A 25,146-nucleotide genomic window follows, 5' to 3' on the forward strand; every position below is an offset into this window, starting at 1 on the left:
CCCTGTCCATCACTAACTCCTGGAGCTTACTCAAATTCATGTCCATTGAGTCCATGAAACTATCCAGCCATCTCATCCTCTGTCGTCCCCTTCTCCTCTCGCCTTGAATCTTTCCAAGCATCAGGGTCGTTTCCAATGAGTCAGTTATTCGCACTCCAAAGTATTGGAGTTTCAGCTTCAACATCAGCCCTTCCAATGAATATTCAGGACTGATTTCGTTTGGGATTGACTGGTTGGATCTCCTTGCAGTCCAAGGGACTCTCAATAGTCTTCTCCAACACCACAGTTCAAAAGCATCAATTCTTCGGCACTCAACTTTATTTCTAGTCCAACTCTCACATCTATACGTGACCACTGGAAAAACCATAGCTTTGACTAGATGGACCTTTGTTGTCAGAGTAATGTCTCAGCTTTTTAGTATGCTATCTAGTTTGGTCATAGGTTTTCTTCCAATGAGCAACTGTCTTTTAATTTCATGACTGAAGTCACCATCTGCAGTGATTTTGGAGCCCCCAAAAATAAAGTCTCTCACTGTTTCCATTGTTTCCCCATCTCTTTGCCGTGAAGTGATGGGACCAGATGCCATGATCTTCGTTTTCTGAATGTTGAGCTTTAAGCCAACCTTTTCACTCTCCTCTTTCACTTTTATCAAGAGGCTCTTTAGCTCCTCTTCACTTTCTGCCATAAGGGTGGTGTCATCTGCACATCTGAGGTTATTGATCACTTTTCACTTTCATGCACTGGAGAAGGTGATGGCACCCCACTCCAGTATTCTTGCCTAGAAAATCCCATGGATGGAGGAGCCTGGTAGGCTGCAGTCCATGGGGTCGCTAAGAGTCGGACACGACTGAAGTGACTTAGCAGCAGCAGCAGCCCAGCAATCTTGATTCTAGCTTGTGCTTCTTCCAGCCCAGTTTCTCATTATGTACTTTGCATATAAGTTAAATAAGCAGGGTGAAACTATACAGCCTTGACGTACTCCTTTTCCTATTTGGAACCAGTCTGTTGTTCCATCTCCAGTTCTAACTGTTGCTTCCTGACTGGCTTCAGGTGAGGTTTAATCCTATGACTCGAACTGTCATCAAGGACCCATTTATTTTCTTCTCTCTGCAGTGTCAGACTTCACTTTTTGGGGCTCCAAAATCACTGCAGATGGTGATTGCAGCCATGAAATTAAAAGACTTACTCCTTGGAAGGAAAGTTATGACCAACCTAGATAGCATATTCAAAAGCAGACACATTACTTTCCAACAAAGGTCCATCAAGGCTATGGTTTTTCCTGTGGTCATGTATGGATGTGAGAGTTGGACTGTGAAGAAAGCTGAGCACAGAAGAATTGATGCTTTTGAACTGTGGTGTTGGAGAAGACTCTTGAGAGTCCCTTGGACTGCAAGGAGATCCAACCAGTCCATTCTGAAGGAGATCAGCCCTGGGTGTTCTTTGGAAGGACTGATGCTGAGGCTGAAACTCCAATACTTTGGCCACCTCATGTGAAGAGTTGACTCATTGGAAAGGACCCTGATGCTGGGAGGGATTGGGGGCAGGAGGAGAAGGGGACGACAGAGAATGAGATGGCTGGATGGCATCACCGACTTGATGCACATGAGTTTAAGTGAACTCCAGGAGTTGGTAATGGACAGGGAGCTTTTCACTTAGCTGGGTTTATGGCTTTATATAAACATCCTCTGAAATTATGGCTTCTTTTTGTTGTTTTACATGCTATGTGCTTAGTCACTCAGTTGCGTCCGACTCTTTGCGACCCCATGGACTGTAGCCTACCAGGCTCCTCCGTCCATGGGATTCTCCAGGCAGGAATACTGGAGTGGGTTGCCGTGCCCCCCACTCCTTCAGGGAATCTTCCCAACCCAGGGATCCAACCCAGGTCTCCCGAGTTGCAGACAGATTCTTTACCATCTCAGCCACAGTTTCTGACGTGTCAAGGTAAAACCCTGAAAACTGTTTTTTTTTTTATTCAACATTGTATTTTTGTTAATACATAGTGGCTTTTTCCCCTTTTCAATTTGCTATTAAAATATTCTTACAAGGCTGAGTCGGTGGACACGTGGATGTACCTGGAGAAGGATTCCTCCCGAGAGAGCATGGAAGCTCCATGCTCTGTTCTCACATACTGTGCCCTATGCATCTCGTCCATCTGGGTGTTCATTTGTATCCTTTAGCATATCCTTTTATAATAAACTAGTGAAAATAAATCGCATGTGTTATTGTTATGGCTGGAGAAAGTAAGAAATCCAGCCACTATAAAAGAGTTATACCATAGTTGTTGGTATATATACAGATTATATATTATATGTGTATTATGTATATATGTTTTTTTCCTTAGGGAAAACATAATCTAAACATTTCACCTTGTTACTGATTTTATTGATGTCCGGTGAGACTCAAATGTAGTTAAATAGACAAGGGCTTTTGCCTGGGTCAGTACTTCAGAAGTTTTAAGGAGAAAAACAGTGAAACCAGAATTAGATTATGAAACTAAAAGTTAAATCAATGATTTAGGTAAGATAGAGTGCAGAAAGTATGCAATAGCAACACGATGATTTTGGAGCCCATCTGATTTGCCTCAAGATTTAGCGTCTTGATACGGTACTTGTGGTTTTGTTTTGACCTTTTCTTTTTTTTTTGTAAAAGGGTTAGAGATCAGGAAAATGAAAATGAAGAACAAAAAATACTCCTGTTTTTACTACTAGTTTGTTCAGTCAAAAAGTTGCTCACAGACAAACTTATGTAATAGGCAGTCATTCAATAAAGAATCTTATAAATGTGTATAACATTTTGTAATTTGAATAATCTCTAAGATGAAACACTGTAAAACTAACCAAATTTGTATGATATAAAGAGGAAGTGGCAAAACCTCAGATTTAGTTTTGACTTTGGAGTAAGGTCTTTAGCTGATTCTTGTTAAAACCTGAATGGAACTTTTGAGTTTAATAGCTAGTTCAAAAAACAAGTTATCTATCATATCTTCAGCATATCAGTTAAGCATAGATAGACCTCAGATGCATTCTTCCAGTAGATTTTGGGTTTCAGGAGTTCTACATTCCTTCCTTCCTCAAAAGGGTAGGCACTTTATCTGTGTTGATTTCTGAGGTATCCTTAGTACCTGGAACAGTGCTTGGCACACAGTAGGCACCAGGTAAATATCTGTTACCCTGCCAACTCTTGGAATGCCAGCTAAAAACTTTGATGAAGCTTCTGTATTTAGAGAACTTAGGACAGAAACACCTGCTCTTTCTTGTGCTGATTCTTTCAAATGTCAACAAAAGTAGCTGAAGAAGAAGTAACAGAACTCAAGTCTCTGAGTGGCAGTAGAGGAACCAGATTGTGTTGTGACTATCAATGGCTGAAAAAGCCAAATCATGAGGAACTGTTATTCCCCGATGGCTCAGCAGTAAAGAATCTGCCTGCAACGCAGGAGACACAGGAAATGTGGGTTTGATCCCTGGGTCGGGAAGATCCCCTGGAGGAGGAAATGGGAACCCACTCTAATATTCTTGCCTGGAAAATCCCATAGACAGAGGAACCTAGTGGGTTATAGTCTATGGGTCACAAAGGGTCAGACATGACTGAGCAGCTGAGCACTGGACATAGACTAAATGTGATAATGTCCCAAGAATCAATTCTACAAATATTTAAATGTCCCTACAATTCCAAAAATTAGACTTTCCTTTTACCTTAACTTCTATGCAAGCTTTCCCTAAGCCATTCCAAAAAGTGGAAACAGGACACGGAACTCAAGACTTCTGAGCTATAAAAGCACTACCCAGACTGAGTCAGAAAGATGCCTGGGCACTAGGTTTGGAGTAAGTTGTTCTTGGAGAATAAAACTGATAAAAGTGAGTTTCTCAGTGCAGTGTTAATTGGCATCTAGGCTTCTATAGCCTATAGCTAAAAGGACTATTAACTATGTCCTCAAGCCTGGCATATGATTCGTTCTAATAGCCTAACTCAAGCCCTCTCCCATGGGTGTACATTTTGGAGACAAGATGTTTATATAATGCTAACTCAGATATGCAGATGACACCACCCTTATGGCAGAAAGTGAAGAGGAACTAAAAAGCCTGTTTATGAGAGTGAAAGAGGAGAGTGAAAAAGTTGGCTTAAAGCTCAGCATTCAGAAAACTAAGATCATGGCATCCAGTCCCATCACTTCATGGGAAATAGATGGGGAAACAGTGGGAACAGTTTCAGACTCCATTTTTTTGGGCTCCAGAATCACTGCAGATGGTGACTGCAGCCATGAAATTAAAAGATGCTTACTCCTTGGAAGGAAGGTTATGACCAAACTAGATAGCATATTGAAAAGCAGAGATATTACTTTGCCAACAAAGGTCCATCTAGTCAAGGCTATGGTTTTTCCAGTGGTCATGTTTGGATGTGGGAGTTGGACTGTGAAGAAAGCTGAGTGCCGAAGAATTGATGCTTTTGAACTGTGGTGTTGGAGAAGACTCCTGAGAGTCCCTTGGACTGCAAGGAGATCCAACCAGTCCATCCTAAAGGAGATCAGCCCTGGGTGTTCATTGGAAGGACTGATGTTGAAGCTGAAACTCCAATACTTTGGCCACCTCATGCGAAGAGTTGACTCATTGGAAAAGACCCTGATGCTGGGAGGGATTGGGGGCAGGAGGAGAAGGGGACAACAGAGGATGAGGTGGCTGGATGGCATCACCGACTCGATGGACGTGAGTTTGAGTGAACTCTGGGAGTTGGTGATGGACAGGGAGGCCCGGTGTGCTGCGATTCATGGGGTCGCAAAGAGTTAGACACGACTGAGCGACTGAACTGAGCCGCTGAACTGAACGTGATAAAATTCCTAGAAAAGCCTTAGAAATTTCATTTCATATGTTGCCTCAGTAATTGGTTAAGGGTCTTCTTTTTACATAATAGCCTTTGTCGAATGAAAAACTGCTATTAAAAAAGCTTAAGCCCCATATTTGCCATAGTGAATGTAATTGTTTTAGAGGCAAAAGGAGATTGTCCCTGAGGGCAGTTGAAACCGTATTTAGAAACCTTCAAACCCAGGCAGTGATCTCAGAGAAATTCAGGAGCATCTCCCTGAATCTTTCTTTTCAACCACTTTAATTTAACTCATACAACCATGTTGTGTCAAAAACTAGAGTATGAAGGAAATGATCACTTTTCTTGTTTGTCCAAAATTCCTCTGCTAACTTTGGAAGGTGGTAAGCAGGAAAAGTGGTAAATTCCCTCTGTTATAGGGAGTTTAGCCTATGTGAATGTAGAGGGTTCCTGAAAGTAATATTGGAGGAATCTGAAAAAGAGCAGTTTGTCTCTTCCACTCTTGGAAAGGGAAATAAGAGAGCGTAGTATCAGTCCCTCTGAGGGAAGGTGATCAATGGGAGGCCATGGCTAAGGAGCCAGCTGGTGCCCGGATATTGCTCTAGGTGATGTTCTATAAAGGGTAGAGCGCGGAGGGCTAGAGTTCAGACACTTCCTCCATTTTGACAAGAGCTGTTCCATTGTTTCCTCTTTTAGGCCTTACTCCCGATGTGCTTTCAGGCACTCTATCATTCTGTCTCTTTCTCAGCATGTTCTCATCTTCTCATTTCACTGTTGTTACAGGCATACTTTGAAGACATTGTGGGTTTGGTTCCAGGCTGCCACAATAAAATGAATGCTGCAATAACGTGAGTCACATGAACTTTGGGGTTTCCTATTGCCTATAAAAGTGATATTTACAGTATAGTCTGTTAAATGTGCAATGTGTACAAATGTACATTATGTCTGTAAAACAATTTACACGTCTTAATTAAAAAATACTTTATTGCTAAAAAGTGCTAACCATCATCTGGCAATGCAGGGTTTCCACAGACCTTCAATTTGTAAAAAGCACAGTTATCTGCAGAGCACAATAAAACCAAGTGCAGTAAAACTAGGTATTTTTGTACATGCTAGCAATTTGGTGTTGGCAAGCTACCTGCTTGCTCCACACATTATTTGTTCAGTGTGATTTTAATGTGTAGGTTACTGATCATGACCTAGGAGCGTCATGTGAGCGAAAGATGGAATAACGTGGGGCAGGGATCAACCATGACGGAGGTATAGAAGGGTAAAGAGCAGAGCATTTAATCATAGTCTGGAGTCCAAAGGTCTGTTACATTGCTCAATCAGCTTCACACCAGAATCATCTGGGGGATAAAACTTTTTTAAATTGAAGCATAATTTACATACAATATTATGTTAATTTCAGGTGTATAACAAAATGATTTGACATTTCTATGCATTGCAAAATGATCACTTGGGGAATGTAATTTTTAAAAATATAGATGCTAGGGCCCCTGTCAGACTTACTAAATCAACATCACTGGGATTGTGTCCATTCTTTTCCCCCCAGATTCTGCAGATGATTCTAATACAAATTTCTGAAAGTGACACATTTAGGGAACAAACTCGAAATTATAAATCTGTTTCAAGGGCAGGCAGGAATATTTGTCTTAGAGGAAGGCAGAAAAAATTTCCAGAGTCTCAGTCCTCTATGGAGAGAAATGTGTTCTTATTATGGGAAAAAGGGTACACTGAGTCTGGGAACTTCCTTTGGAAATCCATCTCAATAGAATTTTTACTATCAGGACATATTTCTCACATGAAATCCATTTCTTTTTGGTTTGTGGACAAAAGCAAAACAAAATAAAACTGACCCCTGTCTTCATTTCTCATATATTTACACTATTTCCTCGCTATAGGGCCATTATCAGATTCCAGTCAAAAAATTCATATTATGGGTAAAACTGGATGAAGTACTTTTCTGATATATTCAGTAACTCAGCCAATACATTTACTGTATTGTGGATAATGTAACAAAACCTCAGTGCTTTCATTTCATCATCTCTTAAAGCTTCTAAAGTTTTTTAGAAACTCATAATTTCCTCTTATATTTCTTCAGGGATGTTATTTTCTAAAATATGGCTTTTTACTAATCTTTTATAGTTTGTGCATTTGGTGTCTTATTTAAGGAATCCTAACCTGTATCAAGGTCATCATGATATTCACCTACATTTTCTTTTAAAAGTTAAATGTCTCTGAAAATTGTTCTTCTTTGCACCATTTTCCAAATTCTTACATGTTATTGGAGCCCCACTCTAGACTCCAAGTGTAGAAAGTTCCTGCCCAGCACAGAGAAGAATGTTTCTGTAGTTCTTGCTACAGAGTCAAGATCCAAAAATCCTCAATGCAGAATAAAATAAACTAGGAATGTACAGAGATAAAAATCTATCAAATGTGGTAAAAGAAGATAGCAGAGTAGTATGAGCTAATGGAAATATTAATTATCTTAGAGTTAATGTGTATTTCCCCTAGAGAAATGCCTCTCCTACTTTGGCTCAGACGGTAAAGTGTCTGTCTATAATGCGGGAGACCTGGGTTCAAGCCCTGGGTTGGGAAGATCCCCTGGAGAAGGAAATGGCAATCCACCCCAGCACTATTGCCTGGAAAATCCCATGGACAGAGGAGCCTGGTAGGCTACAGTCTATGGGGTCGCAAAGAGTCAGACATGACTGAGCGACTTCACTTTCATTTTCCCCTAGAGATACCTAAGAGATGAGATCTTAAGCCTTAAGAAGGCTGAGCAAATGAAGGGCGTGTGGACTAATGACTGGTAATCATGCTGTGGTTATGCTTACTGCATGTTTGTCAGACGTCTAGCCGAGGTATACTTATCATGTGTTTGCCAATATGTCTAGCAGGGCCTTTAAGATGTCCTTGAGTAAAAGTCATTGTACAGCTCCATGTCAGCTCTAGTAAAAAACCAACTACCTCGAAGAAAGTAATCTTTTGATGAAATTCCTGGAAGACATCTCATATGTGAACCCCTATTACATATGCAACTACTCCCTCAGGTTCTTGGCTCAACTTTGGAACTGGCTGCTGGATTTGGGGCTCCAGCTCTTGCACTGCTTTGTTGTTGTTGAGCTCAGTCGTGTCCGACTCTTTTCAACCCTACGGACTGTAGCCCGCCAGGCTCCTCTGTCCATGGGATTCTCCAGGCAAGAATACTGGAGTGGGTTGCCATTTCCTCCTCCAGGGAATCTTCCTGACTCAGGGATCAAACCCACATCTCCTGCATTGCAGGCGGATTTTTTTGTCACTGAGCTGCCAGGGAAGCCCACACTGCTTTATGAATGTCTATCATCTAGTGTCTTCCGCCTGCCTCCAGGATTGTGTCAGCCAGTTTTGTCTACTGTGATTGACTTGGCTCACTTGTATCCTTTGCCCTAGCTAATCAGAATCATTCGGCCTCCATGTAGGTTACTTAAATCCATCTCAAGCTGATGAGAATAAGCTTCTGGCCCAAATTTCCCAACTGTTACCAGGTGGGAACCAGGACTTGCATTAAGATGGCCAAACCTTTAGGATACTCTCCACATACTCACAGAGAAGGCAATGGTAACCCACTCCAGTACTCTTGCCTGGAAAATCCCATGGATGGAGGAGCCTGGTAGGCTGCAGTCCATGACATTGCTAAGAGTAGGACAGGACTGAGCGACTTCACTGTCACTTTTCACTTTCCTGCATTGGAGAAGGAAATGGCAACCCACTCCAGTGTTCTTGCCTGGAGAATCCCAGGGACGGGGGAGCCTGGTGAGCTGCCGTCTATGGGGTCACACAGAGTCGGCAACACTGAAGTGACTTAGCAGCAGCAGCAGCAGCAGCCACATACTTAAATGATCTAATTGACAATTGTCCCAACAAAGAGGCATCTCTACTGATATAAACAGTCCCTTTTCAAAGGTGTGACTTGTGTTAGGCCACCTTGTGCAGAATAGCACCACTCTTTGTGGGAGGCACCCTCTCATCAAGTGAATCTGATAGTTCGGTGGCCCCAGAGGGTGATTCTGCTCCTCGCCAGGAGCAGCTTTCCCTACCATCCACTGTAAGAAATGTTACTGCTGTCCTCGTGACCTTGCCTAGAGGAATGGCCAGACAGAGCAAAACATGACATTTTCTTTTTCCTCTCAATCACAATCGTTTTCTTTTCTGATTATAATAAGACAGTATGTGTGTACATTTAAAAAAAAATGCAGTCAATACCAAAATGTATATAGTAGAAAATAAAAAGTATTCAGTAATGCCAACAGAAATAATCTTAGTTAATGTATGCAGAAAATGTTTACATATGTATATATGCACTCAAAAGCACATATGTATTTATTAAAATGAAGAATTTTATAACCTCTTTTTTTAACTCAAAATATTGAGAATAAATACTTTTTCATTTCAACTCAATCCTTTTTTTTTTTAACTGCGCTATAGTATTCCATATATGTGTATCATCGTTCATTTACTTAATTCTCTAATAGGAATTTCAGTAACTTTCATGAATATTTTCTTTGTTTTTTTAGTAGTTACCATTAAATTATTAACATATGAATTTAAGTAAGCTTAACAAACGAAAAAAACGACCAAAAACCCAGAGTCTGAAATTAATCTCTGGACCTTTCCTGGACAAGAAAAGAAATTTTAAACACTTTACTACTGAACACAGTTCACCTGTCACTCTACCATTTTCCTTGTAAATATTGCTTAGAATTTTAATTTTGCCTCTTTGAAAAACAGAATAATTCAACTCTTTGAAGTTTAGAAAATACGTTACCCATACATTACTACTTTCTATGCTCTCTAGTCTTCCTGAATCTAACTCCCACCCACTCCCTCCCCCACACCCTCTGGACTGTGGAAGTGGCAGGTACGTGCAGAGGCTCCAGAGTCAGACTGCCTGGATCAGACCCTCGGTTCTGCCACTTGAAAGCTGAAAGGTGTGTGGCTTTGGATAAGTGACTTAACTTTCCCGTGCTTCAGTTTTCTTGTCCATAAAATCAGGGTAATTATAGTAACTAGCTTATCAAATTGCTGTGAGAATTAAATTGATGCCTTTGAATGGCACCTTTGCACTAGTAAGTGGCCAATAATTATTTGCTAATATTATAATTGTGGGCTTTCTAGGTGGCTCACTGATAAAGAATCTGCCTGCCAATGCAAGAGATGTAGGTTCTATCCCTGGGTCAGGAAGATTCCCCTGGAGTAGGAAGTGGCAACCCACTCCAGGATTCTTGCCTAGAAAATCCCATGGAGAGAGGAGCCTGGTGGGTTACAGTTCATGGGGTTGCAAAGAGTCAGACACGACTGAGCGACAAAGCATACAATATTATAATTGTTAGTTTCCTATAGTAGGTTCTTTCCACGAAGGGTCTTTTAGTTCCATACCTACCTCTACCATTATATTTTATATTTTCATACATTTTCATGTTTCATTCTTTCATTTCAGCTTGAACTCCTTTCAGCATATCTTATAGTACAAGTCTAATGGTGATGAACTCCCTCAGCTTCTGTTTGGGAAAGTCCATCTCTCCGTTCCTGAAAGACAACCTTGCTAGGTAAAGTATTCTTGGCAGATTTTTTTTTAGTTCTTGAACTTTTGAATATATCATCTTACTCTCCTCTGGCCTGCAAGTTTTCTGCTGAGAAATCTTGGTCATTGCCTTCTGCTGGTTCCCTTTATGTGTGAGATTTTTTTTTTCCTCTTGCTGCTTTTAAAATTCTCTCTTCATTTGGTTTTAGATAGTTATATCATACCTTGGATAAAATCATTTGGGGTTGAAATTTTGGGATTTATTAGCTTCACTGGGCTTCCCAGTTGGCTCTAATGGTAAAGAACCCACCTGCCAATGCAGGAGATAAAAGAGACATGGATGATCCCTGGGTCGGCAGGATCCCCTGGAGAAGGGCATGGCAACCCACTCCAGTATTCTTGCCTGGAGAATCCCATGGACAGAGGAGCCTGGTGGGCTACAGTCCATAGGGTTGCAGAGTCGGACATGACTGAAGTGACTTAGCACACGTGCCTTAGCTTCATTGAACTTGGACATCCAAACGTATCCTCAGATTTGGGAAGTTCTCAGTTACTGTTTCTTTAAGTAAACTTTCTGCTCCTTTCTCCCTTTCTTTTCCTTCTGGACTCCAGTTATGTGTAGATTGTTTATTTTGATGGTATCTCATAATTCACATAGACTGTCTTCATTCTTTTCATTCTTTTTTCCTTTTGCTTCTCTGATCAGATAATTTCAAACGACTTGTTTCTTGATTGACTGAGTCTATTTCAGCTCAGTTGAAACTGTTGAATTCTTCAAGCACTGTATTCTTCAGTGCTAAGGTTTCTGTTTTTATTTGTGGCTTCTATTTCTTTGTTTAACTTCTCATTTTCTTCATGCATTGTATTCCTAATTTCATTTAATTGTCTCTCTTTTCTTTTAGTTCACTAAATTTCCAATATTTTCATTTTTTAAATTATGAAAGTATGATAACACATTTACAGGAAACTTGGAAAATACAGAACAAGGTTACATATAGTTCCACTATATATTACAATTATTTTTAAAAGTAACTAAATTAAGATTTTTAGTTGGAGTTTCAATATCAAATTCACAAAAATTACTAGAATGTATATACAGAGAAGTAGAAGAATATAGTAGGCCTGAAAATCACTATGAACCAATTCAACATAATTAAGATCTAAATTTCTTTAAGAGGATTATTATGAATTATTTGTCAGTTCATAGATCTCCATGTCTTTAAGGTCAGTCATTGGACTTTTAATAGCTTTCTTTGATGGAGTCATGTTTCTTTGATTATTGATCCCTCAGGCCTTATATCGGTGCCTATGAATTTGAGGAAGTAGTCATCTCTTCCAGTCTTTACAAACTGTCTTTGCCAGGCAGAAATCTTTCACCAGTCAGCCTATCCAGAGATTCTAGGCAGATTGTGTGGTGTGTCTAAGGGCAGGCTTGCTACTGTATTCCTTGGGCAGGCAGGTCTGCTGCCTGCGTCAGCGTGTAAGAAGGCTTGGTATTTGGGTAAATAGGGGTCAGCTTGGTGCCTGGGTCCACAGTGGCTCACTGGGCAGGCCTGGTGCTTGAGTCCACACTGATGAACCTGAGACTGGGTCGTTATGGGCAGACCTGGATCTTGGGTCCACGGGAGCCAACCAGGTGCAAAGGGCCAGTGGGGTAGGCCCATCATCTTAATCTGTGTGGGTCTATCTGGTACTAGGGTAGACTGGGAGCCTGACTGCATAGGAGCTGGCCTGAAGGCTGGGACCACAGGGCTACCCTGGCACGAGGACAAGCCTGGAGCATGGGGATGCAGGAGTCATCCTGTCACCTGGGGCCTTAGGGGCCAGCCTGGAAGTTGTGTCTGTGGGTCCAGACTGGTGTGGTATGGACTGCAAGCATGAACCTATGGGAACCAGCCTTGAGGGTAGGGCCTCAGGGGCTGGCCTAGTGATGGAGAAGGCTAGGAGCCTGGGTCTGTAGCAGCCTATCTGGAGTCTGCACCCACAGGGGCCAGTGTGGCATGAGATGGCATGGGATCCTGGGATTATGGGAGCTGGCCTGGTGGTGGGTTGGATCAAAAACCTATCCTTGGTAGTTGGCCTGGTGCTGGCCCAGCCAGGAGCCAGGGTTTATGGAAACTCTTGGGAAGCCAGAGGCCACTGGAGCCACCCAGGGCCATAGGAGGTGGCTGGTGCTGGTATGTGCCAAGAGGCTGGATTAGCAGGATCCTGCCAGGAGCCTGGGCCGTGGAAGCCCTCTGGGACTTCTGGAGCTGGCTGGCACGAAGGTGGTCTAGGGCCCTGGGCTTGCAGTTCCTCTGGGAACCTGGAACCATGAGAGTCCTCTGGTGCCACTGGGGCCTGCAGACCCTGGAGTGAGCTGCAGCCTATGTTCGAGGGAGCCTACAGAAAGCCGCCTAAAGGCTGAAGGAGTTAGCTGGGTTCTGGGGAGGGTGGCTCTGGGGTCCACAGTGAAATTGCCTGCTCACTACTTCACTGTCTTTCTCCCTTGGGGAGGTTGTCTGTCTTGACCCAGGCAGTCTAGATTTGGAGAAGGTGTGACGGGAATAATGTGAAACTATCATTCCTACCCTCCTCAATGCATTTTTTTCTTATTTCTGTGTTTCGCTCAGATTCTCTAATTCATCACCCAGACTCTTGTGAAGGTATTTTTATATGTGGATAGTTGTTCAAATTGATATTTCCAGGAGGAAATCAGTGGTAGAAATTTCTATGCTGCCATTTTGCTGATGTCATTCCCCTCCTGGATCAGGTTTTTTGATCCACTCTGAGAATCTCTGTCTTTTAGTTGACGCATTCAAACTGCTGACATTCAGAGTGATTATTGATGTAGTTGGACTAATAGCTACCACTTTTATTACTACGATTGACCCTGGACAATGCTAGCTTCAACTGCATGGGTCCACTTATACATGGGTATTTTTCAATAGTAAATACTACAGTATTACATGGTCTGTTGAATCCACAGATGCTGAGGGCCTACAAGTCACGCGCAGATCAACTCCCATTGTTGTTCAAGGGTCAATCGTATTTTCTGTTTGCTGCCCTTCTTTTCCACCATTTATAGCTTTAATTGACCATTTTGTATTATTCCTTTTTATCTGCTCTCAGCATATTAGTTATATTTGTTTTATTTTTTTCAGTGTTTGTCCTAAAATTTTCAATATATGGATACATTTGGATTTACTAACCCAAATCCACTTTCAGATAACACTATATACTTCTTCATGAGTAGTGAAAGTACCCTATAATAACAAAATAATCCTAATTTCTCTCTTCTGTCCCTTACATCCTTGCTCATTCATTTTATTTATACATAAGCATACACACACACATATATATAGCTATATGTAGTTGAGTACTGTGTTGCTATTATCTGTTAGATCTGTAAGATTACAAAAATAAAAATTTTAATTTTCCTTCACTTATTCCTTCTCCAATGCTCTTCCTTTATATAGATAAGAGTTTCTGACATGTATCATTTTTGTTCTCTCAAAAGCACCTCTTTAAACCTCTCTTGCAAGGCAGGTCTACTGACAACAGATTCCCTTAATTTTTGCTTGAGAAAGTCTATTTATGCTTCACTTTTGATGAAAGTGAAAGAGGAGAGTGAAAAAGTTGACTTAAAGCGCAACATTCAGAAAACTAAGATCATGGCATCCAGTCCTATCACTTCATGGCAGATATATGGGGAAACAGTGGAAACAGTGGCTGACTTTATTTATCTGGGCTCCAAAATCACTGCAGATGGTGATTGCAGCCATGAAATTAAAAGACACTTACTCCTTGGAAGGAAAGTTATGACCAACCTAGATAGCATATTGAAAAGCAGAGACATTACTTTGCCAACAAAGGTCTGTCTAGTCAAGGCTATGGATTTTCCAGTGGTCATGTATGGATGTGAGAGTTGGACTATAATGAAAGCTGAGCGCAGAAGAATTGATGCTTTTGAACTGTGGTGTTGGAGAAGACTCTTGAGAGTCCCTTGGACTGCAAGGAGATCCTACCAGTCCATCCTAAAGGAGATCAGTCCTGGGTGTTCATTGGAAGGACTGATGTTGAAGCTGAAACTCCAATATTTTGGCCACCTGATGTGAAGAGCTGACTCATTGGAAAAGACCCTGATGCTGGGAAAGATTGAGGGCAGAAGGAGAAGGGGACAACAGAGGATGAGATGGTTGGATGGCATCACTGACTCAATGGACCTGGGTTTGGGTGGACTCTGGGAGATGGTGATGGACAGGGAGGCCTGGTGTGCTGCAGTTCATGGGATTGCAAAGAGTCGGACACAACTGAGCAACTGAACTGAACTTTGAAGGATAATTTTGCAGAATGTGGAATTCTAAGTTGGTGAGGGTTTTTTTTCTCTCAGCACTTTTCACTCCACGGTGAAATGTTTTGTTACTTAAATGGCTTCTGAGAATAAGTTAGTTGTAATTCTTATCTTTGCTCCTCTATAGATGAGATTCCCCCAGCCTCATCCCTCTAGCTTCGTTCAGGAGTTTTTCTATATTTTTAATTTTCTGTACTTTGAAAATGACATGCCTAGGTGTAGTTTGTTTTGGAAGCTTTAATTCTGCTTGGTGTTCTCTGAGCTTCCTGGATCTGTAGTTTGGTGTCTCATATTAATTTGAGGGAAATTCTTAGTCATTATTGCTTTGCATATTTCTTCTTTTTTGTTTGTTTGCTGTTGTTGTCCTCCTTTTGGTATTCCCTTATGCACAAGTACACCTTTTGTAGTTGTCTCACAATTCTTGGATATTCTGGGGGGTTTTTTTCTTCAGACTTTTTCTCTTTGTTTTTCAGTTTTGAAGATTTCTGTTAAGATATCCTCAAGCTCAGAGGTTCTTTCTTCAGCTGTCTAGTCTACTAATAAGTCATCAAAGGCATTATTCTTTTATCTTTCAGTGTTTTTTTATCTCCAGGATTTCTTTTCAGTTCTTTCTTAAAATTTCCATCTCTTTGCTTATACGCTGTCTACTTTACTCACTAGACCCTTAGCATATTAATAATAGTTGTTTAAATCATAAGTCTGGTAATTCCAACATCCCTGCCATGTCTAAGACATGTTTTTAAGGCTTGCTCTGTTTCTTATGCCTTTTTCTTTCTTTCTTTTTTTTTTTTTTTTGCTTTTTGTATGTCTTGTTATATATATATAGGGCTTCCCTGGTGACTCAGATGGTAAAGAATCTATCTACAATGCAGGAGACCCAGGTTTGATCCCTGGGTTGGGAAGATCCCCTGGAGGAGGGAATGGCAACCCACTTCAGTATTCTTGCCTAGAGAATTCCATGGAAGAGGAGCCTGGCAGACTACAGTCTGTGGGGTCACAAAGAGTCAGACATGACTGAGAGAATCTCAGTAACCAAGCATGATGCACTGGATAAAAGGAACTGCTATAAATAGGCCTTTAGTGATGTAGTGGAAAAATGGGGGGAGTGGGGGAGGAAGGGAAGTGCTCTATAGTCCTAAGATTAGGTCTCAGTCTTTTAGTGAGCCTGTGCCTCTGGATTGCGAACTTCCCATGTGCTTCTCAGTCCCCTCACCCATACCCTGAAATGGAACAGGATGACTTCGGGGGCAGGGGTGGGGGTGGGCTGGAGGGCGGACCCTGAACTGGTTATTTCTCTTTCCCAGGCCAGTTAGGCTCTGATAAAACCCCATCTGGTTCCATTCTGGTTAAACAGTTTCTCCTGAAGGCAGACCTTGTTAAGAAGAACTGAATGTTCTGATTTATTTCAAAATCGTTCCTGCAGAATAGTTCCAGTAGAAGCATGGTGGGAAAACAGGTTGTGGTGGGATTTTTCTTCAGTATTCACTGTGAGAGCCTGGAGGAGATCCAGAAGGTAAAACTCAGGACTGTGTGGAAGCCCTCAATGACGGGATTCCTCTTGAGTTTTCAGAGTTCTCCACACTGAGCCTCCAGCAATTTGTAAATCACAGTTCAGGTTTCCCTACTTCAACACTGGTTCCCACAGAGGTTGCTGCTCCAGTACGCTCTGATTCTCTGTGTTTGCCTGTTGGTTTCTCCAATTTGTGTAGCAGCATTTTGCCCTGTGGCTTCATTTCTCTTTGGATCTAAGAAGATTTGTTGACTTTTGTTTTACTTATTGTTAGGCTGGAGTGGCAACTTCCAAGCTTCTTATATGCTGGACTGGAAACTGACATCTCTTTTTACCTGTTCATCTCAGAAGTATGAAAAGTCTCAGTGATTCTTTGTGAATCTTTGCTAGGCCTCTTTCTTCTAGCAGTTTCTCATCTGTTTCCCTTGTTTGCCCTATTATTTTACTGGGGCTTCCAGAAATTATATGTCAGTAGACTTCATATTCTATCTACAGAATGTCCCTTGGACAAAAATATGGAAAACTTAAGAACTGGAATGGCTTGATCAGTTCTACCCTTTCTAATAAGATTTTCCCAATCTGTCATCCAGTCACCCTATCCACTTCCTTTTGGTTCTTTATGACCCCTCTTCCATTCCAAAAAATAACCCCAAAATCCTCACTAGTTTATCTTAACAGGTGTTTATTTTTTCTCTTTACCATACTCATGGTTTTGCACAGTTTTATGGAACCTAGTTGTACGTTTTGTGATAAGTACTTTGTTTTAAATACTTCTGGCTTTATCTCTGGCTTTACATCTTTTGTTGCTAGAGTGATAATATCTGCTGAATTGTGTCTTCAAATAAATGTCTCTTTGTACGTGGCTTAGGTGTGGTTTTTATGAACCAATCGTTGTAGAAAGAGGAAGGGTTGACCTGATGAATTTAAATCAATCTGAGACCATTTCTCTCAGTGAAAGGGGTTCAGTTTCTTTCAGTGCTAGGAGTTCAACCAGCTTCTAGACAAGCATGATAGAAAAGTTGACATCTGACTGAAAGACTGAAAATTCTGAGGAAGGAGGAATAGGGAAATAGATATTGAGTAATTAAGAAATACCCAGAACCCTTACATGGTTATTTCAAAAGCGGTTAAGATGCCACTTTTATGTCATTCTTCTGATACCCTAGTCCAACAAAATCTGTCCCAGCACCTGTTTTTATAAGATTTTACTGAAACACAGCCATACTTATAATAAGTATTGTATATGGCTGCTTTCACACCACATTGGAGAACTGAGTAGTTGTGGCAGAGACCCTATGGCCTGCAAACCCTAAAGCCTTTATAATTTGATCCTTTCAGAAAGCTTGCTGACCCTTGCCCAGAAAGATTAAATCTAAACTCATCCTGGATTTCAAAGCCTTCTATCATCTTTCATCACTCTACTGATCTTATTTAATCGGCATTATTCACTGTATACAACCTCTAATCCAATCAGATTAATTTATTTACCTACCCCCGAAAGTGTGTGTTCATTCCCCACTTTTCTCTTTTGTCTCTGGCCTTTCCAGTTTGGAACGTTCTCCTTCAATCTTACATATCTTTGAAGGCCCGTCTCAAGTTCCTGAAGTTTTCTTTGTTAGCTCTGCCCACGCTAGAACCTTGTTTGCTGCATTTATTGCCTCTATCACACTATGAGGCATTTTGAGTCTGTATACGTTTTATAAATATATAAACACATATCTGTCCAATTGAATGCAAAACTCCTGGATATTAAAGTCTTGGTAATATAATATTTTGGTGTGTCTTTTTATAGAAATCCAAGCAATGCTGAACAAAGAGAAGGCACTTAACTGATATTGTCAAACTCTGCCTCCCACACATCCAGTATTAGTCTGTTTCTCTACACCCCTCTCCCATTCTAATTTGAGCTTCACGTCTTCTCATCTGGCTTAATGCTACAGTCTCCCAAGTGCCCCTGCTCCTTCTGGCCCCTACAGTCATCTCCCCAGATGGCAAACAGACTGTGGTGGTTGAGTCACTAAGTTGTGTTCGACTCTTTGTGACCCCATGGACTGTAGCCCGCCGGACTCCTCTGTCCATGCAATTTCCCAGGCAAGAATACTCGAGTGGGTTGCCATTTCCTTCTCTGGGAGATCTTCCCAACTCAGGGATTGAACCCGCATCTCCTGCAGTGCAGGTAGTCTCTTGCATTGCAGGCAGATTCTCTACCAACTACCTTCCAGGTCACGAATGTCTGTCTTTTCATAATTTGGGTCTCTCTCTCCTCCTTGCCTGACTGCCCAATCTGTACTGACTTCCCCTCACTTCCAGTATGTCACTTTAGCACCCAGTTTCACTTTCTTCATTGTCCTGATCTTGACAAAAATTGTCTTGTTTTCTTGTTTAGCCATTTCCCCTGTAAATACAGCTCAAGGAGCTTACCTGATTTGTTCATAGCTGTATCTTCAGTCCCTAGAACAATGCCTGGTGTATGAGGTGTTCAGTAGCTCTTTATGGAAAAAATAAAACCATTCATAGATTTATTTTCTTTTAAAATAGTAAAAAAGAACTTTTGTTCACTCTCATTAACATGCATTTACTAAGCACCTACTTTCATGGTATTACCATTTAGGGTTTTGCACAAACTGTTCTTAGGGGCGGTGTTAGTTTCCTAGAGATCATAACAAATTACCACAGACTGAATGGCTTATATAACCTTATTCTCTCACCGTTCAGGAGGCCAGAAATATTGGCAGGACTGAATCCTTCTGGAGGCTCTGAGGGAAAATTCATCCCATGCCTCTTTCCTTGTCTGGTAATTGCTGGCGATCCTTGGCATCCTGTGAGTCATGGGTGCATCACTCCAATCTCTCCAATCTCTCCTTTCATCTTCACATTGCCTTTCCTCATGTGCTTCTCGGTGTCCTCCTCTGTCTCTTACAAGAACACTCGCATTGGATTTAGGGTTCACTCTAATACAGTAAAATCTAATCTTTATCTTTTATTATATCTCCTGTTACCTTCTTCCCAAGATCACATTCTGAGGTTCCCCATGAACATGAATTTTGAGAGGACACTATTTAGCCTGTTACTGGGGTTCATTTGACACAGAGACTAACAATCTACTCTTCCTGTAATTTAGTGCCCTTAGGTTGTTATTTGAGTGGCCAGCAATCACCTCCCGTCCCCAGAAAACCCCAATTTCTATTAGGAATTACTTCTTCCATTTTGTGAACAATCTTGGTAAAGATGTAAATCAATGTTTCTTGTCCCAGCATAACCAAGGAGCCACATTTGACCCAAAGGAAGACAAATGGACTCCTAGGATATTTATTTTTACAAAGGGATCTTTCTTTATATTTTGGCAACCTTTCAAGATAGAGTTTTTACTAAATGTCCTATGATAGTAACACTGGAAATCTGAATTGACAGAACACATTACACAATCTGGACTCCTAGAACTTCTCACCTGGAGAAGGGACACCAGGATGGGAAGTAAAGGGTGAGTATGCGTGGGAGCAGCAGCTCCTTGACAAGATCTGTAAGTTGTTGCTGCCTAGACTCCAGAGCCTGTCCCCATTCCTGTCTTGTGTCCAGGTCTGGCCCTCTAGCCCCCTGCCCATCCCATGAGTTCCTGGCTAGTACTCTCTGGAAGTCCCTGTTTGCTTGTTAGCCAAAATCCATTCCTATCATTTACAACCAAAGAAACTCAGGTGTTACTCTGAGATCCAGGTTTGTTCAGTGTTGGTGCAGTTTTCCATATTTAGCTCTGAATTCTGACATGCTGAGTTTACTACTACAGGAGATACTACCTTCAAAATGTCAATTTCAGCTCAAACCTACAAATTAGTGAAATTACGAGACAGTATCTATTAGCATTATTATTAATTTATAATCCATCTTGTTACAAAAGGATTGCATTGTGTTAAATTATGCTACAAAGGTACACCAAAAAAAAGTACATTTAAAATAAGAAACAAAAAATGAGACGAGGGAAAAATAAGGATAGAAAAGTGAGATGGGGCCACAAGTGAGCCTAATCCATAAAATGGTTACCATGAAGGCCTATACAATAGAGAAAAGAAATAATAACCTGAGAGGGTCTACAAGCTACTGTTGTTGCTATGGTATTTGGCAACAATATTTTCCACTTGAAATAATACCTGCTCAACCCACATTTCTGTTAAAAGAACTTGAAATCTCTTTATAGTAAAATGGGGCCATGAAATAGTCAACTTGCCAAATAGGAACTGCCAAATCCCAGAAAAGACAATGAATTTGCTTAAAGTCATTATGCTATCACTTTAAAGATGGTTTAAAAAAGTCCTAAAACATGAATTTTAATTAATTTATTTATATATGTTAATAATACTCAAAAAACCCCTTAGGCTATAGTGCCTTATTTTATTGTTTATTTTTAAATTTTTTAAATTAAAAAAGTTGTTATTGGGGTATGCTGCTGCTGCTGCTAAGTCGCTTCAGTCGTGTCCGACTCTGTGCGACCCCATAGACGGCAACCCACCAGGCTCCGCGGTCCCTGGGATTCTCCAGGCAAGAACACTGGAGTGGGCTGCCATTTCCTTCTCCAATGCATGAAAGTGAAAAGTGAAAGTGAAGTCACTCAGTCGTGTCCGACTCTTAGCGACCCCATGGACTACAGCCTACCAGGCTCTTCCGTCCATGGGATTTTCCAGGCAAGAGTACTGGAGTGGGGTGCCATTGTATAGTTGCTTTCTAATGTATTGGTTTCTGCTGTACAGTGAAATAAATCAATTGTATGTGTATATATGTATCCTCTCTTGGACCTCTCTCCTGCCCGCCCCCACCCCCCATCCCACCCGTCTAGGTCACCGCAGAGCACGGAGCTGAGCTGTAGTGCCTTATTTTAAATTGTTGATAATTTATTTTGCTTTACTAGATGGATCTTGGCAAACTTAATTTTATAACCTTTTGTTGCAAATTAAACTATTTTAAATTCAGTAGAGAAATGCTGTTTGAAAGAACACCTGTAATCAATCTTTTTGCAAATCAAATATCAGTCCCTTATGTATTATTTTAGTGATGTAGTATTTTCACATACTATAGAAATGCTGGTTCCCCTCTTGCAGTTTTTATAAAAGAGGCAAAGCCCAGATTTTAAATGCAAACACTGCATAAAGATATTGCTCATACATAGTAACACAGTAAACATAATCATAAGATACTGATCTTCATTATTATAATGAAGATTTTCCCATTTTAATATTTATTGCATTTTTTTTCTACCAAACCTTTTCTACCAAAATGGATCTGAGGCAACTATTGAATACATCACAAGTGCCACCTAGTGCTTTCTTTGAAAATAACATTTTTGTATCTTCAGAATCTAGACCGAGAAACAAGATGTCAAAGTCCCATACTCCCAGGGCAGAACCTGTTTAAATAGCTCTGCTTCCTAAAAAAAGAATGTTTTCAGCCAAAAAGCAATTTGAAAGAAGAATTTGGTAGTAAGTTTGACTGTAGTCAGATCTTCCAATGCTGATTGGTTTTATTTCTATATAGGTACTGTGGTGTTGGAAAAGACTCTTGAGAGACCCTTGGACTGCAAGGAGATCCAACCAGTCCATTCTGAAGGAGATCAGCCCTGGGATTTCTTTGGAAGGAATGATGCTAAAGCTGAAACTCCAGTACTTTGGCCACCTCATGTAAAGAGTTGACTCATTGGAAAAGACTGATGCTGGAAGGGATTGGGGGCAGGAGGAGAAGGGGACGACAGAGGATGAGATGGCTGGATGGCATCACTGACTCGATGGACGTGAGTCTGAGTGAACTCCAGGAGTTGGTGATGGACAGGGAGGCCTGGCGTGCTGTGATTCATGGGGTTGCAAAGAGTCAGACACGACTGAGCGACTGAACTGAACTGAAATGAGGTACAGATTTCCCCTCTGTCTGAAAGCAGAGTGTTCCTGCTTTTGTATGCAGAAATGAAACCTTTTTATGCAGAAATGACGTAAAGCAAAGAAGCAATTGCCTGAGGACACATCTTGCTAAAGGATGCACAGAGTAAATTGAGGTATCTGATGTGGAGTCGCTAAGTGTATGTAATTCCCTGGCAGGGAGGCTGGTGGTGCCACTCCACTTGTGTGTGCTACTTCTATAGTGGCTTGCTGCAAACCATGCGCTGAACGCTGTTTTCACTTTTTTGCCTTGTTTCGGAAAAGTGAGAATCTTTTTTCAGATTTTTTTTAATTAGTGAAAACAAGTACTGATGTAGGTCTTTCGTAAAGATGAAGTAGCATAGGGCAAACTTTGGAAAAGCAGGGGACACCTGTATAGATGGAGTTAAGTAAAGGATACTAAAGGAAGGGAAAACGAAGGCATTTCCATACAGAAGTAACAGCCAACATTTTCAAAAGTACTTCTTCCCAACTCCCAATAGGAGCTGATAATCTCTTGGAAGCTCTACTTCTACCATCATTTATGCCCCAAGTCACTCCTCTTCCCCACTGTCTTTAAAGGCACTGATCTGTTGTTACCATCATTGTCTCACCACCGCCACCACCCATAGTCATAATCACAAGCATCATCTGAGTAACTCTTGTCGTAGGACCCAGTGCTGCTGTCAAGGGAACAAACACAGGTTTTAGCTGCTACAATCAAGGCACTTAATGTCAACTGGGAAAGAGGAATAGAAGAAAGAGAAAGACAGAGAAGAGAAATATAAGTGTAACAGTAAAACAGCAATACTTTTAAAACCCATCACTGTTTGTCCAGTTCACAGAACGGAAATCACTGGAACCATCCCCGCCCTTTACATTCCTGGTGCCAGAGTTTTGTAGCCCTCATCGGAAATGACTTTCCTCCTCTATTGTCTGTTTATTCCTCTGCCTCATGCCTGGAAAATTGCAACAGACTTATCCTTTGGCTTTCTGTTTCTGCCCCTGCCGGGCTAACATCACAGTAGTGCTGCCTTTAGCTTTTCATTCTCTTCCCCAATAACTAGAATGGCTTTCTGTGCTTATCAGTCTATGGACACAAATCTCTAAGCCCAGAGTAGAAGAATGCCTTCCATAATTTACATGAACTTTATCCATTCAATCTGATAGGCCACCATATCCCCAACACTAAAATTTTTATCCTCAAAGGGCAGTTCTCTTTTAACTTTGAAACCCAGTGCCACACCATGCTTTCATTTCCTTTTTAAAATTGTGTGGGTTCCCGCCTGTCCCCACCAGTATTTCTACTTTTTTTTTCTTTTGTCTTTTGGGCTCTTTGCCTAGTTTCAGCTTTTCCCAGTTCTTTCAGTTCAGTTCAGTCGCTCAGTTGTGTCCGACTCTTTGTGACCCCTTGGACTGCAGCATGCCAGGCCTCCCTGTCCATCACCAACTCCTGGAGTTTACTCAAACTCATGTCCATCGAGTTGGTGATGCCAACCAGCCATCTCATCCTTTGTCGTCGTCCCCTTCTCCTCCTGCCTTCAATCTTTCCCAGCACCAGGGTCTTTTCAAATAAGTCAGTTCTTCGCATCAGATAGCCAAAGTATTGGAGTTTCAGCTTCAACATTAGTCCTTCCAAAGAACATTCAGGACTGATTTCCTTTAAGATGGACTGGTTGGATCTCCTTGCAGTCCAAGAGACTCTCAAGAGTCTTCTCTAATACCACAGTTCAAAAGCATCAATTCTTCAGTGTTCAGCTTTCTTTATAGTCCAACTCTCACATCCATTTATGATTACTGGAAAAACCATAGCTTTGACTAGATGGACCTTTGTTGGCAAAGTAATGTCTCTGCTTTTTAATATACTGTCTAGATTGGTCATCACTTTTCTTCCAAGGAGTAAGTGTCTTTAATTTCATGGCTGCAGTCACCATCTGCAGTGATTTTGAAGCCCCCAAAATAAAGTCTGTCACTGTTTCCATTGTTTGCCCATCTATTTGCCATGAAGTAATGGGACTGGATGCCATGATCTTAGTTTTCTGAATGTTGAGTTTTAAGCAAACTTTTTCACTCTCCTCTTTCACCTTCAACAAGAGGCTCTTCAGTTCTTCTTTGTTTTCTGCCATAAGGGTGGTGTCATCTGCATATCTGAGGTTACTGATATTTCTCCTGGCAATCTTGATTCCAGCTTTTGCTTCATCCAGCCCAGCGTTTCTCACAATGTACTCTGCATGTATGTTAAATAAGCAGGGTGACAGTATATGGCCTTGACGTACTCCTTTACCTATTTGGAACCAGTCTCTTGTTCCATGTCCAGTTCTAACAGTTGCTTCTTGTCCTGCATACAGATTTCTCAAGAGACAGGTCATGTTGTCTGGTATTCCCATCTCTTTCAGAATTTTCCACAGTTTGTTGTGGTCCACACAGTCAAAGGCTCTGGTGTAGTCAATAAAGCAGAAGTTGATGTTTTTCTGGAACTCTCTTGCTTTTTCAATGATGTTGGCAATTTGATCTCTGGTTCCTTGGTCTTTTCTAAAACCAGCTTGAACATCTGGAAGTTCACAGTTCATGTACTGTTGAAGCCTGGCTTGGAGAATTTTGAGCATTACTTTACTAGCATGTGAGATGAGTGCAATTGTGCAGTAGTTTGAGCATTCTTTGGCATTGCCTTTCTTTGGGATTGGAATGAAAACTGACCTTTTCCAGTCCTGTGGCCACTGCTGAGTTTTCCAAATTTGCTGGCATACTGAATGTAGCACTCTCACAGCATCATCTTTTAGGATTTGAAATAGTTCAGCTGGAATTCTATCACCTCCACTAGCTTTGTCCATAGTGATGCTTCCTAAGGCCCACTTGACTTTGCATTCCAGGATGTCTGGCTCTGGGTTGGTGATCACACCATTGTGATTATCTGGGCCATGAAGATCTTTTTTGTATAGTTCTTCTTATTGTGCCCATCTTTGCATGAAATGTTCCCTTGGTATCTCTAATTTTCTTGAAGAGATCTCTCATCTTTCCTATTCTATTG

At 41.2% G+C, this 25,146-nt stretch overlaps 1 long non-coding RNA gene across 1 annotated transcript in view; it reads left to right on the forward strand.

The window, feature by feature from the left end:
* LOC147378578 (uncharacterized) overlaps nucleotides 1-25,146 on the forward strand; it is a 73,697-nt gene that overhangs the window by 6,725 nt on the left and 41,826 nt on the right. The window contains exons 2-3 of the long non-coding RNA XR_015147923.1: nucleotides 5,599-5,663; nucleotides 10,298-10,406. This is a non-coding gene — a long non-coding RNA (uncharacterized LOC147378578). The remainder of the gene's footprint in view (nucleotides 1-5,598; nucleotides 5,664-10,297; nucleotides 10,407-25,146) is intronic.

This window comes from Bos grunniens, chromosome 2 (assembly GCF_055505025.1).
Source record: "Bos grunniens cultivar Pamir isolate PY7600 chromosome 2, Bosgru_T2T1.0, whole genome shotgun sequence".
In the NCBI taxonomy this organism is placed as follows: Eukaryota; Metazoa; Chordata; class Mammalia; order Artiodactyla; family Bovidae; genus Bos; species Bos grunniens.